This window comes from Suricata suricatta, chromosome 17 (genome assembly GCF_006229205.1).
Source record: "Suricata suricatta isolate VVHF042 chromosome 17, meerkat_22Aug2017_6uvM2_HiC, whole genome shotgun sequence".
Lineage (NCBI taxonomy): Eukaryota > Metazoa > Chordata > Mammalia > Carnivora > Herpestidae > Suricata > Suricata suricatta.
This window is the reverse complement of record NC_043716.1, coordinates 56,134,484-56,145,320: the sequence shown is the minus strand read 5'-3', so window position 1 is coordinate 56,145,320 and position 10,837 is coordinate 56,134,484. Positions and strand designations below refer to the sequence as shown.

General features: G+C 61.5%; 1 long non-coding RNA gene across 1 annotated transcript in view; it reads right to left on the bottom strand.

Annotated features, from left to right (window-relative positions):
• Positions 1-6,644: 6,644 nt before the first annotated feature.
• Positions 6,645-10,837, bottom strand: part of LOC115282162 — a 5,919-nt gene continuing 1,726 nt past the window's right edge. The window contains exons 2-3 of the long non-coding RNA XR_003904533.1: positions 8,430-8,695; positions 6,645-7,098 (exon numbers count right to left, since the gene is read on the bottom strand). This is a non-coding gene — a long non-coding RNA (uncharacterized LOC115282162). The remainder of the gene's footprint in view (positions 7,099-8,429; positions 8,696-10,837) is intronic.

Below are 10,837 nucleotides of genomic sequence, written 5' to 3'. Positions count from 1 at the left end.
GGGGGCTCCGTGGGTTGAGCGTCCAACTCTTGGTTTGGGCTCAAGTCATGATCTCACGGCTTCGTGGGTTCGAGCCCCGTGTCGGGCTCTCCGCTGACAGTGCGGAGCCTGCTTGGGATTCTCTCCCTCTCTCTCTGCCCCTCCCCTACTTGTGCACGTGCATGCACGCTCTCTCTCAAAATAAATACACTTAAAAAAAAAGACGGGTGAATATTTCACTGCGTGGATGGACCACATTTTGTCCATCCGTCCCTCCGCGGACACCTGGGTTGCCCCCACCTGTAGCTGTGACCGTGGGCTCGCATGTGTGTGTCTGAGTCCCGTGCTCAAGTCCTCAGGGCAGACACCGCAAGCCTTTGCACGTTTTCCTGTCCCAGGACCCTCCTTCATCCTCCGTCTCTGAGGGCGACAGTGGTCCCGCCTCGCAGGGAGCCTTGCGGAACTTTGTCCTGGTGCAGGGCTGCCCACCTCCTTATCCACAGTCCCAGAAAGGCCTCCTCTGTCCAGTGTGCTGCTGCGCAAGGCCAGGCTCAGGTCCGGAATGTGGGGGGGGGGCCCCACTCTCGATCTTCCGGGGACATAAAGACCGAGCAAACCCGTCCCTCCCTGGAATGGCAGCTCCACGCTGCTCCATGCCCCCACCCTGGCGTCCCTGCCCACGACATGTCCTCCCTTGGGCGGGGACTGGATTCACTGACCCGCCTCTGGTCAGCAGGGCGTGGCCGTCACTTCCCCAGTTGCTGCAGGTGACGGCTTCAGCCCTGCTCCCCTCTCCCCTCACGCTCCCAAAGGGGCTGGCTACTGTCTCGCTGGCTGCCCGCTGGAGAGGCCACCCAGGAAGGAACCTTGTCCCCGGCCAGCAGCCTGCAGGACCTGAGGCCTGTGACAGCCACGTGGGGGAGCCTGGAAGGGGGTCCCCTGAGCCTTGAGATGCCTGCAGCCCCGGCCAACCTTTGCCTCAGATTCCTGACCCACAGAAGCCGAGAGGCAAGAACTGCCGGACACGGGCTACTTTGTTACCCAGCAGTAGATAGCCGATGCTCTCTGCCGGGACGCCGTGTCTGAGGCTCCCGTGGGTCACACTCCCTCGGGGCCATCCCTGCCTTGCTGCCTGCCGGGCCCTCAGGGGCCCTGGCATCCCACAGGCACACGAGGGACCCCAGCGCGGGCCCGAGGAGGACCCAGAGCGTGCTGGCGCCCACGCCCCTCACACAGCGGCTCTCCCCGCCCTCTGGGCCTCCAGGGCCCGGGCAGGTGCAGGGGCTCCCATGGCGAGCCCACCCCTGCCCTCCCGCTTCTCTGTCTCTTCCCCTTCCCTAAGACCTCGTCAAGGCAGCTGGGGCGCCTCTGTCCCGTTCGCCGCAGGGCCTGTCCTGCCCCAGCCTCGAGGGCCACCCCAGCGGTACACCGGCGCCGCTTGGATGCGTCCTGGCCAGATTTGAAAGTGCCTCGTGCCGGTAAACTCCTCTGGTCCGCCCAGTCCCTCAGCCTCAACGTTCATTCACACGCGCTCTCCGGGGCGGCTGGCCGGCAGCCCCTGTGCGGAGACGCACCCCTGCCCCTAGCCCGCAGGGCCTGCTGCCCAGGCCGCGCAAGACTGGAGCTTCACCTCCAGCCGGCAGCTCAGAGGGGAGGCAGGGAGGTCTTGAGAGGGACGCCTGGCCCAGGTGAGAGCCTGGGACCCGGGAGGCCGGGACGCGGGAGGCCGGGACAGGGGAGGCCGGGACAGGGGAGGCCGGGACGTGGGAGGCCGGGACACGGGAGGCCGGGATGCAGGAGGCTGGGACACGAGAGGCCGGGACAGGGGAGGCCGGGACAGGGGGAGGCCGGGACTCGGGAGGCCAGGACACGGGAGGCTGGGATGCAGGAGGCTGGGACACGAGAGGCTGGGACAGGGGAGGCCGGCCTCCTTAGCTGGCCCTGCTGCTGGCTCTTAGCTCCAGGTGATTCCTGCAGATCCCCCCCAAGGGTGGGGTCCCCTCTGTCCTCGAGGCTCTGGCTGCAGCACAGGAGGTGGACTGAGGCATCACTGTCCCCTCCTTTGTGGCCCCAACATCCTTCCATCAACTCTTTGGCCTGATTTCTAGTACAATCTGCTCCCTGGCTTTAAGTATCGAGACCCAGGGGCGCCTGAGTGGCTCAATCAGTTAAGTGTCCGATTTACACTCGGGTCAGGATCTCATGGTTTGTGGGTTTGAGCCCCGCATGGGGCTCTGTGCTGACAGCTCGGAGCCTGGGCTGCTTCCGATTGTGTCTCCCTCTCTCTCTGCCCCTCCCCTGATCACACTGTCTCTCTCTCTGTCTCTCTCCAAAATAAGTTAAAAACATAAAAAAAAGAATCGAGACCCTGAATGGCGCCACGATGGCCACCGGCATGTCCCAGGGCTGTCACGGCAGGCGGCCTGGGTCCCGGCGCAAGCACGCGCACACACGCACACACACACGCGTGCACACACACACTCACAGCCCTGCTCGGAGGTCTCCCCTCCCCGCCTCCCCACGCTGTCGTCCCTCTGCGAGTCTGTCTCCTCCTGTCGAGGGACAGCGGTCCTAGCGTCTCGGGCTCACCCGCAGGACTGTGTTCCTTAACTGCAGTCGCGCCCTGCGGTACCGGGGACGAAGCCTCCGGCGTAGAGGTCTGGACTCCGCTGGGCCCGTACCAGGCACCTCGCTGCCCCAGATTCTGCCGGCCGGGCCGCCTTCGCGGGGCCCTAAGCCCTGCTGTCGCCCCTCTCAGCTGCCGGGGACAAGTCTTGGCCGCGTGTTCCCTGCTCACCGGTGGCCCAGGCCAGGCTGGCGAGCGGCTGTCCCCGCCGGAGCCACCGACCCCCGAGGCCGGTGGCGGGGAAGCCCCAGCGTCCAGGCCCCAGGGCTCCCCCGGTTCAACTTTCTGAGACAAGAGAGGGAGGCAGAGACCCCTTCCGCTGGAAGGGGCGCAGGGAGCCATGGCGGTTTCGAGCTGCATGGTGTTCGAGATGTGGGCCCGCCCCGAGGGGCACCTGCCTTAATCTCCTCTGGTGCCTCCACACACACCCCCTGCCCCCCCGCCCTCTCCCCCTGGTCCTCACCTGCCCTGCCTCCTCATCCCCCCCCCCACTTCTGTCCTACGTGGCCTGGGCTCCGGGGACCCACATGGGGACCCAGGCTCCTGGGTCAGGGGCTGCCTGGCGCACAACTCCCTCCATGCCCCTGCCCACCTGGCCCCCAGCCCCCCTGCTTAGTCGCTGACCCGAGCCTGGCCCCATCCAGAGCTGGCAGCCCCAGGGCCCCTTCCACCGCCACCATCTCTCTAAATCGGCGCAGGAATGACACCTAATGTGACTTTGCAGAGCCTAATGACCTTGATGGCGGCCCCGGGGCGAGAGGCAGCCGGTGAGACAGAGGCCAGGACCCAGGTGTCTTCCCAGAGGATGACCGCAGAGGAGGCCCGCCCCCTTCCTGCGTGGGGGGGGGGCTTCCCCTGGGACAGGCCCTGGGGGCAGAGGGTGACCTGGACCAGGCACTTCCCCTCCACAGCCTCGGGCTCCCTATCTGCAAAGTTGGGGCGGAGACCACGGCCGCCCCCTCCGCAGAGGGCCCTGCAGGTCAAGTCCTGGGTTCTGGGCTCCAGCTGCCGCTTCCTCCTGGGGATCCTTGGGTAAGCTTGCATTGTTCAGTTCCTCTGTGCCTCAGTTTCTCTTCCCAGAAATGGTGCCCGGGCCAGCGTCCAGTCTGGAGGGAGTGTGGTGGCCTGGCGGGAAGAGGGCCCCCTGCAGACGTTTCTTTCATCACCAAAAATCAAAATCAGGTGAGGAGGGGGAGGGGGGAGGAAGACAGGAAGGAGGCCAGGGGCAGGGGCTGGGGGGTGGAGGCCACCCAGGCTGCGGCCCTGGGGGTGGCCTGGCTGACTCCAGGGCCACACCCCTGTCACACGCACAAACCCCTGCACGCACCTCAGCCCCCAACCTCTGGTGCTCAGGGCTCCCGCCACCTCAAGGTGGTGCCCCTCTGGCGACACAACCTTTTGTCTGCAGACGGAACTGAGGCTTGTGCCCCTCCCGCCCACAGCTGCATCTGCGAGGGGGGACAGGGACAGAGAGCGGCCCCCACGCCTGACCCGGGGCCGAAGGGCGGCCGGAGGCCTCCCGGGGTGCGTGGTAGCCCCTCCTTGGCAACCTCACCGCGATGTTCCGACCGTCTCCTCGGCGACTCAGAGGGCGGTGACACCTGTGCATGTGCGCACACTCACCCCCACCACACACGCGCGCGCATGCGCACACACACGTACATACAGGCAGACACGTTCTCTGCCCAAACAAGCAAGTCCACGGACTCGGAGAAGCCCCAGCGTCTTGGATTTAGGGGAAGACCAGCAGCAGATAAGGAGCCGGAGGGGCAGGGCGGGCTCCCCGTGGCTGACGTCTGCACAGCCGGAGCGTCCGGCAGGGGGGAGGCGGGAGGCCCCTGCAGGTGTCCTACGTCCCTGGCTCTGGCAGAAACAGAACTGGCTGAGGCTCAGAAAGGAGGGAGCCTTGGCTAGCCGCCCCCCCTCCGTCAGAGCCGGGCCCCCACCCAGGAAGGAGGGAATGGGATCTTCCCACCCTGCACTGCCCCCCAGCCCACCTCAGATGCACCTGCCACCAGGGCCATGACCTGACATCTTGGTGCTTTACTTTAAGAAAATACTACACGCACGCACTGAAAAAGAAAACAAAGCCTTGTATTGGTGCAGATTAACAACAGGGGCTCCAAGATCCTCCGTGTGGTGAAGATCAGCACAAGAGTTTTATTCGATTGATTTTTAAATGTTTATGAATTTTTGAGAGAGAGAGAACAAGCTGGGGAGGGGCAGAGAGAGAGGGAGACACAGAATCTGAAGACAGGCTCCAGGCTCTGAGCTGTCAGCCCAGAGCCTGACGCGGAGCTCGAACCCACAAACCTTGAGATCATGACCTGAGCTGAAGTCGGACGCTTAACCGACTGAGCCCCCCAGGCGCCCCGACAATGGATTTGTTAAAGACCTTCCCACAAGAAGACAGCTCCAGGCCGAGACAGCTTCACTAGTGAATTCTACCAACTTCTAAGGAAGTAAGAACACTGTTTCCACAGAGACTTTCAGAAAATAGAAGAAATTAGAAGCTCATTTTATGAGGTCAGCATTTTCCTGATACCTAAGCCAGACAATTTTCTTGTTACACAAAAAAATAAAATTACAGACTAATACCCTTAATTAGTATAGATGTAAAAATCCTTATTAAAATGTTAACAAATCAGGGGTGCCTGGGGGGCTCAGTCGGTTAAGCGTCCAACTTCGGGTCAGGTCATGATCTCATAGTTCCTGGGTTCGCATCCAGCTCTGTGCTGACAGCTTAGAGCCTGGAGCTGCTTCTGATTCTGTGTCTCCCTCCCTCTCTGCCCCTCCCCTGCTCACGCTCTGTCTCTCTCAAATATAAATAAACATGAAAAAAACATTTATTTAATGTTAGCAAATCAGGGGCGCCTGGGGGGCTCAGTCGGTTAAGTGTCCAGTTTATGACCTCAGCTCAGGTCATGATCTCACATTTGTGAGTTGGAGCCCTGAGATGCACGGTCAGCTCGGAGCCTGCTGGGGATTCTGTGTCTCCCTCCCTCTCTGCCCCTCCCCTGCTTGCACCTGCATGTGCTCGTGCTCACTCGATCTCTCTCTCTCTCTCTCGCTCTCTCCCTCTCTCTTTCAGAGATAAATAAACTTAAAAAAAAAAAGGACAATCTTTTCAGAAAACGGTGTTGGAGTGACAAGGTCTGTCCGCCCAACAAACAAAAGCCACGCGTGAATTTAGCTCGTCACAAATCACAGACTGAAATGTGAGAGAGGAAACGACAAACCTTGAAGACCTGGAGAGTCTTAGGGACCGCGGGTTAGTTGAGATCCCTCAGGTGGGGTGGCTTCAAAGCGCGCAATTCATGAAAGAAAAGTTTGATATTAAACTTCATCAAAATGGGGGCGCCTGGGCGGCTCAGTCGGTTAAGCCTCCGGCTTCGGCTCAGGTCAGATCTCACGTTTGTGGGTTCGAGCCCCGCGTCAGGCTCTGTGCTGACAGCTAGCTCAGAGCCTGGAGCCTGCTTCTGGTTCTGTGTCTCCCTCTCTCTGACCCTCCCCCTCTCATGCTGTCTCTCTCTGTATCAAAAATAAAAAAAAGTTTTAAACTTCATCAAAATGAAATCCTTCTGTTCTCCAAAAAGGGGCTCCTGGGCGGCTCCGTTGATGAAGCGGCTGACTTCAGCTCAGGTCGTGATCTCATGGTTTGTGGGTTTGAGCCCCGCGTCGGGCTCTGGGCTGACAGCTCGGAGCCTGGAGCTGCTTCCGATTCTGTGTCTCCCTCTCTCTCTGCAGCCTCCCCTCCCCCACCTCATGCTCTGTCTCTCAAAAATAAATAAACATTAAAAAACATGTTTTAAAACCAAAAACTGTTGAGGAAACTGGAGATCCAGCTGCCACGTAGAAGAAAACACTTATGGAACATGTATCTGGTACAGGACTTGTGTCCAGAAACATAAGGAATCTGACAACTCAATGAAAATAATAAAGTAAATAAATACAACAAAACAAAGCAAAACAAAATAAAATAAAGAAACTAATTTTAATGAGAAATAGATTCGAACAGAGGCCCCAACAGCCTGGCAGCGCGGGAGGAGCTCCTGGGGAAGTTGAGGCAAAGCTCCCAGGTCCCACTGCACGTCCACTAAAATGACCCAAAAACCCCCACACACAGCAAGCACTGCCAGCCAGGCCCCGCGGGCGGGGAGGCGGGAGGGGCAGCCGCTCCGGGAGGGGGCCAGGCACCTCCATTCGAGGGCAGCGAATGGCTGCTCTGGGAACCGGCCACCTCGGGAGGGGCGGCCACACGCGTCCCCACGGAGACCCGCACTGGTCCACACGCAGCTGCGGGGTTTGCAGCACCCAAGACCAGCCGCGATCCGGGTGGCCACCGGCTGGGGCGTGGAGAGACAGCTGTGGCTGCCGGCGGCAGACAGAAGGGACCATTGTCACAGCCTGTGACAGGGAGGAACTCCAGTGGCTCTGTGATCGGTGAGAAGCAGGCGGGCACAGAGGGCCCTGCACTCCGTCTCGGGTTATTCCTGGAAAGGCAGGACCGAGGCGACAGAAGCCAGGTCAGGGCGGCCTGGGGCTGGGGGGACAGCACTGGCTAAGGCTCAGCGGGGACTTCGGGGAATAAGACGTTCTGGACCTCGGTCGTGGTGGATCCATGACAGCCTGTGCATCAAAACTCATTCAACTGCACGTTTCTCCAGGGTAAGTTCCTGTCGTGAGCCAGCCTCCATCAGCCTGACTTTCAACCCCTCCATTTGCATAAGAAGATAAAGCTGGTGCTGATGAGGGTGGGCCGGATTACCAGGGGACACAACAGCTTTAAGATCAGCCCGTCACATCTAGCCGGCTGATGATGGCACGGCCCGATGACAAGCGAGCCCCGTGCCTGTGTGCACAGGAGGCTTGGCCAGGCGCGCGCCTGGCACTCCATGGTCACGGCCAAAAAGGAAAGGAGAGGAAGGAGAGAGGAGGAAGTGAACCCAACGTCCCCCATCGGACGCGAACAAGGGGAGTGGCCGTCCCCACACGCAGCACTGCAGGCCGCAGCCAACACGAGAGAGCCTCGGACAGACCCGTGGGACAGCAGGGACACCCCCTCGGACGGGTCCCACCCTGCGCCCCGGAACCCGGCAGCTGGCCCGGGCGTCACGCACTAGCTCACACACGCAGCAGAAGTCCGGGAGAAGCAGGGGAGCCTGAGGGGGGCGCGCAGAGCATGGGAAATCAGCACCTCCTGGGTGGCCTGAACGTTTTCTTTCTTTTTTTAAGTGATCTCTGCGGCCATCATGGGGTTCGAACCCACAACCCCCAGATCCAGCCAGCCAGGTGCCCCTAACATTTTATCTCTTCAGGCAACTGATATTTTCTGTACTTTTCTGTGTCTGAAATGTTTCATGTATTTTTAAATGTTTTTTATTATGAGAGACGGCGTGTGGGAGAGCGAAAGCACGTGGGGGAGGGGCAGAAAGGGAGGGAGGGAGATGCTCTCTCTGTGCGCACTGTCAGCACAGAGCCGGACGTGAGGTTCCATCTCATGAGCCGTGAGAGCATGACCTGAGCCTAAATCAAGAGCCAGATGAGGTGGGGCCTGGGTGGCTCATGAGTTAAGCATCCAACTTCGGCTCAGGTCGTGATCTCACAGTTCACGGGTTCAAGACCCATGTCTGGCTCTGCTGACAGCTCAGATCCTCTGTCTCCCTCTCTCTGCTCTTCCCAGGCTCTCTCTAAAGTCCAATGCTTAACCGACGGAGCCACCAGGCGGCCCTCAGGTGTGACACCTGCTCATTCACAAGCGCTCTTTCCTGTTTCTCCGCCTGTTTCCCCAAACTGTCCTGCTCCTGTTGCAGGGGGGCCTCACCTTTTGCTGTCACAGCGAGGCCCCAGCGTTCCTGCTGTCCCGTTCTGCTTCCTCCCACATCGTCCTTGCATCGGCTCAGCTCTCGGCTCTCCAGGGTGTCTGCTGTTTCTCGGGCTCCCAGTCACGTCTGAGAGCGAGGCGCCGGGACAGCCTGGGCCTTGGCTGACGGGTCTCACGTGAGCACAGGGCGCTCAGATAGGCACTCAGTCCCCTCTCATTGATAGAAGGGACATTTATGTGACAAGTTATGGTGAGGAGTACAAGGCCTGGAACCAAACCACGTCCCAGGTCAGCGCCGGAGCCCAGGGAAGACCCGGGGAGGAGACTATCCCGCTGCCAGCAGCGGCTCTGTCTGGTGGCTCTGTCTGTCTGGCCATGGACACCCCAGCTCCTGTCCACCTTCTTTCCTGTAGCCCTGATGCTCCTCCTGACCTGGGCTCCCTCTGCCCTGGGTTTCTGTTCTGCTCCGGCCACCGCCCTGCCCAGCCTAGGACATGAGGGTGGCTGTCTGTCTGGTGCTCCACGGACAGGCAGCGGCACTGGGCCCCGGGGCAGCAGCGGCTCCTGAGCCAGCCAGGAACCTGAATTCGGCCCTGCTGGGGTTCTCTCCAGAGCCGGGGGACCCTCACCCTGGCCGTCCGTCCCCAGATCCCCAGAGCGCCGCGCCTGCACCAGCATACCTCCAGGGACACGTCACTGCCATCAGAACCCGGGGACTTGGTGGGGGGGGGTTCTCCCCAGACAGCCCACCCCAGCCCCGAGCTCAGGCTACATGGGAAGGCCCAGCCCCCTCCATTCCCAGCTCCCTGTTCCCTTTTACAAATTCAGTTACTCAGTTGCATAAATAGAGGTGGCCCAGCCCTGGGAGGCCCCCCATCTGTTCCATCCCCTTCTGACGCTCTGCCGCGCCCCTGCCCCCTTCAGTCCACACATCACAGGTGTTGCCCGCCCCCCAATCCTACTCCAACTCTTGAGGTTGGGACCCAATCAGGGCTGCTGGGCACCATTTCCCTGTTTCCCTCAGGGATGGAAGGGGCACCACCCAGATCTGTGCCCGCCCACGTGGGTGCCCCACCCCAGAAAGGTGAGGGGAGCTGGAGGAAGAGGATGGGAGAGGGTAGACAGAGGCAAAGGGAGTCTCTGGAAGCTAGCGCCCCGCCCCCAGCGCCTGCACCCTGCTGCACCGCAGCCCCTACTGGAGCCAGAATTTCTGACCTTTGCCTCTGACCTTTGCCTTCTGCCCATTCCCAGAACGAAAACAGAAAGGCTAGCTCTGGGGGCAGGGTCTGGGGTGGGCCGGTAAGAATAGGAGTCTGGAGGGCACCCCCACCCGGGAGCACCTCCTCGAGTCTTGAAGCAGCTGGGCACAGAGATGCCCAGTGGGCCCAGCTTCAGCTCTGCTCTGGCCACAGGATGGGCAGAGGGGTGGCCCACAGGTTCAGGGTCCCGCTGAAACAGAGGCAGAGTCGGGAGAAGGGTCCCAAAGACAAAAGGACAGCATCTAAAAAAGGAGCTGGGCAGGGAGCTGGGCCAGGGACGTCCTGGGTGACAGTGGATGGCCGGACAGGGGTTGACAGGGGAGAGGAGACCCAGAGGATTCCAGAGAGACAGAAGGAGATGGAGATTTGGTGATGGACGGGAGGCCAGGTGTCCTGGAGGCGGGTGGGTGGAGGGAGTGCCTCTGGGGGGGAAGGAGGGAGGCCTGGGCACCCGGAGGCCCAGGTGGAGGGGGGGGAGCTGTGGGAAGGAGGGAGAGAGCAGGGGAGTGCACACAGCGAGGTGGGAGTGCCACCCTGGAAGCCGCAGACACAGGATAACGTTCTAGAAGGAGGACAGGACCGGTTGGGGGCCCTAGATGTTCAAAGGCCAGGAAAGAGGAGGCCTCAAAGTGTCCATGGATTCTGGTGACCCTGAACTCAGGCTTTAGACTAGGGGTAGGCAGGGGGGAGGGGGGGAATGGGGGAGGAGAGGGCACCCTCAGGAGGGTGAACCGGGGGCAGAAGTCTGGGAAGAAGGAGGTTAGGAGGAGCAGGGCATCCCCCTTGGCACCAGGAGCAGCGGCGGCAGCACCTGGTAGGAGTCGGTTGGTGGCACTGCCAGCTAGCGGAGCTGGAGGGGCCCGGAGAGCCCTGAGCCCTGCCCCCACGCAGTCCAGCCTGCCCCCGGGGCGCCCTCGGAAGGAATGTCGCCCAGGGCCGCGGTGGGGGTAAGTGGGGTCCAGTCCTTGAGCAAATCGGCACGGGCACCCGTGAAAGAGGCAGCGAGGGTCCGGGAGCGCGGGAGGGGACGTCGAGTCACAGTCCCCCTCCCACCTCGGCCAAGCGCCCTGCACACTCCCAGTCGAGCCCCCCCCCCCCCCCCCCCCCCCCCCCCCCCCCCCCCCCCCCCCCCCCCCCCCCCCCCCCCCC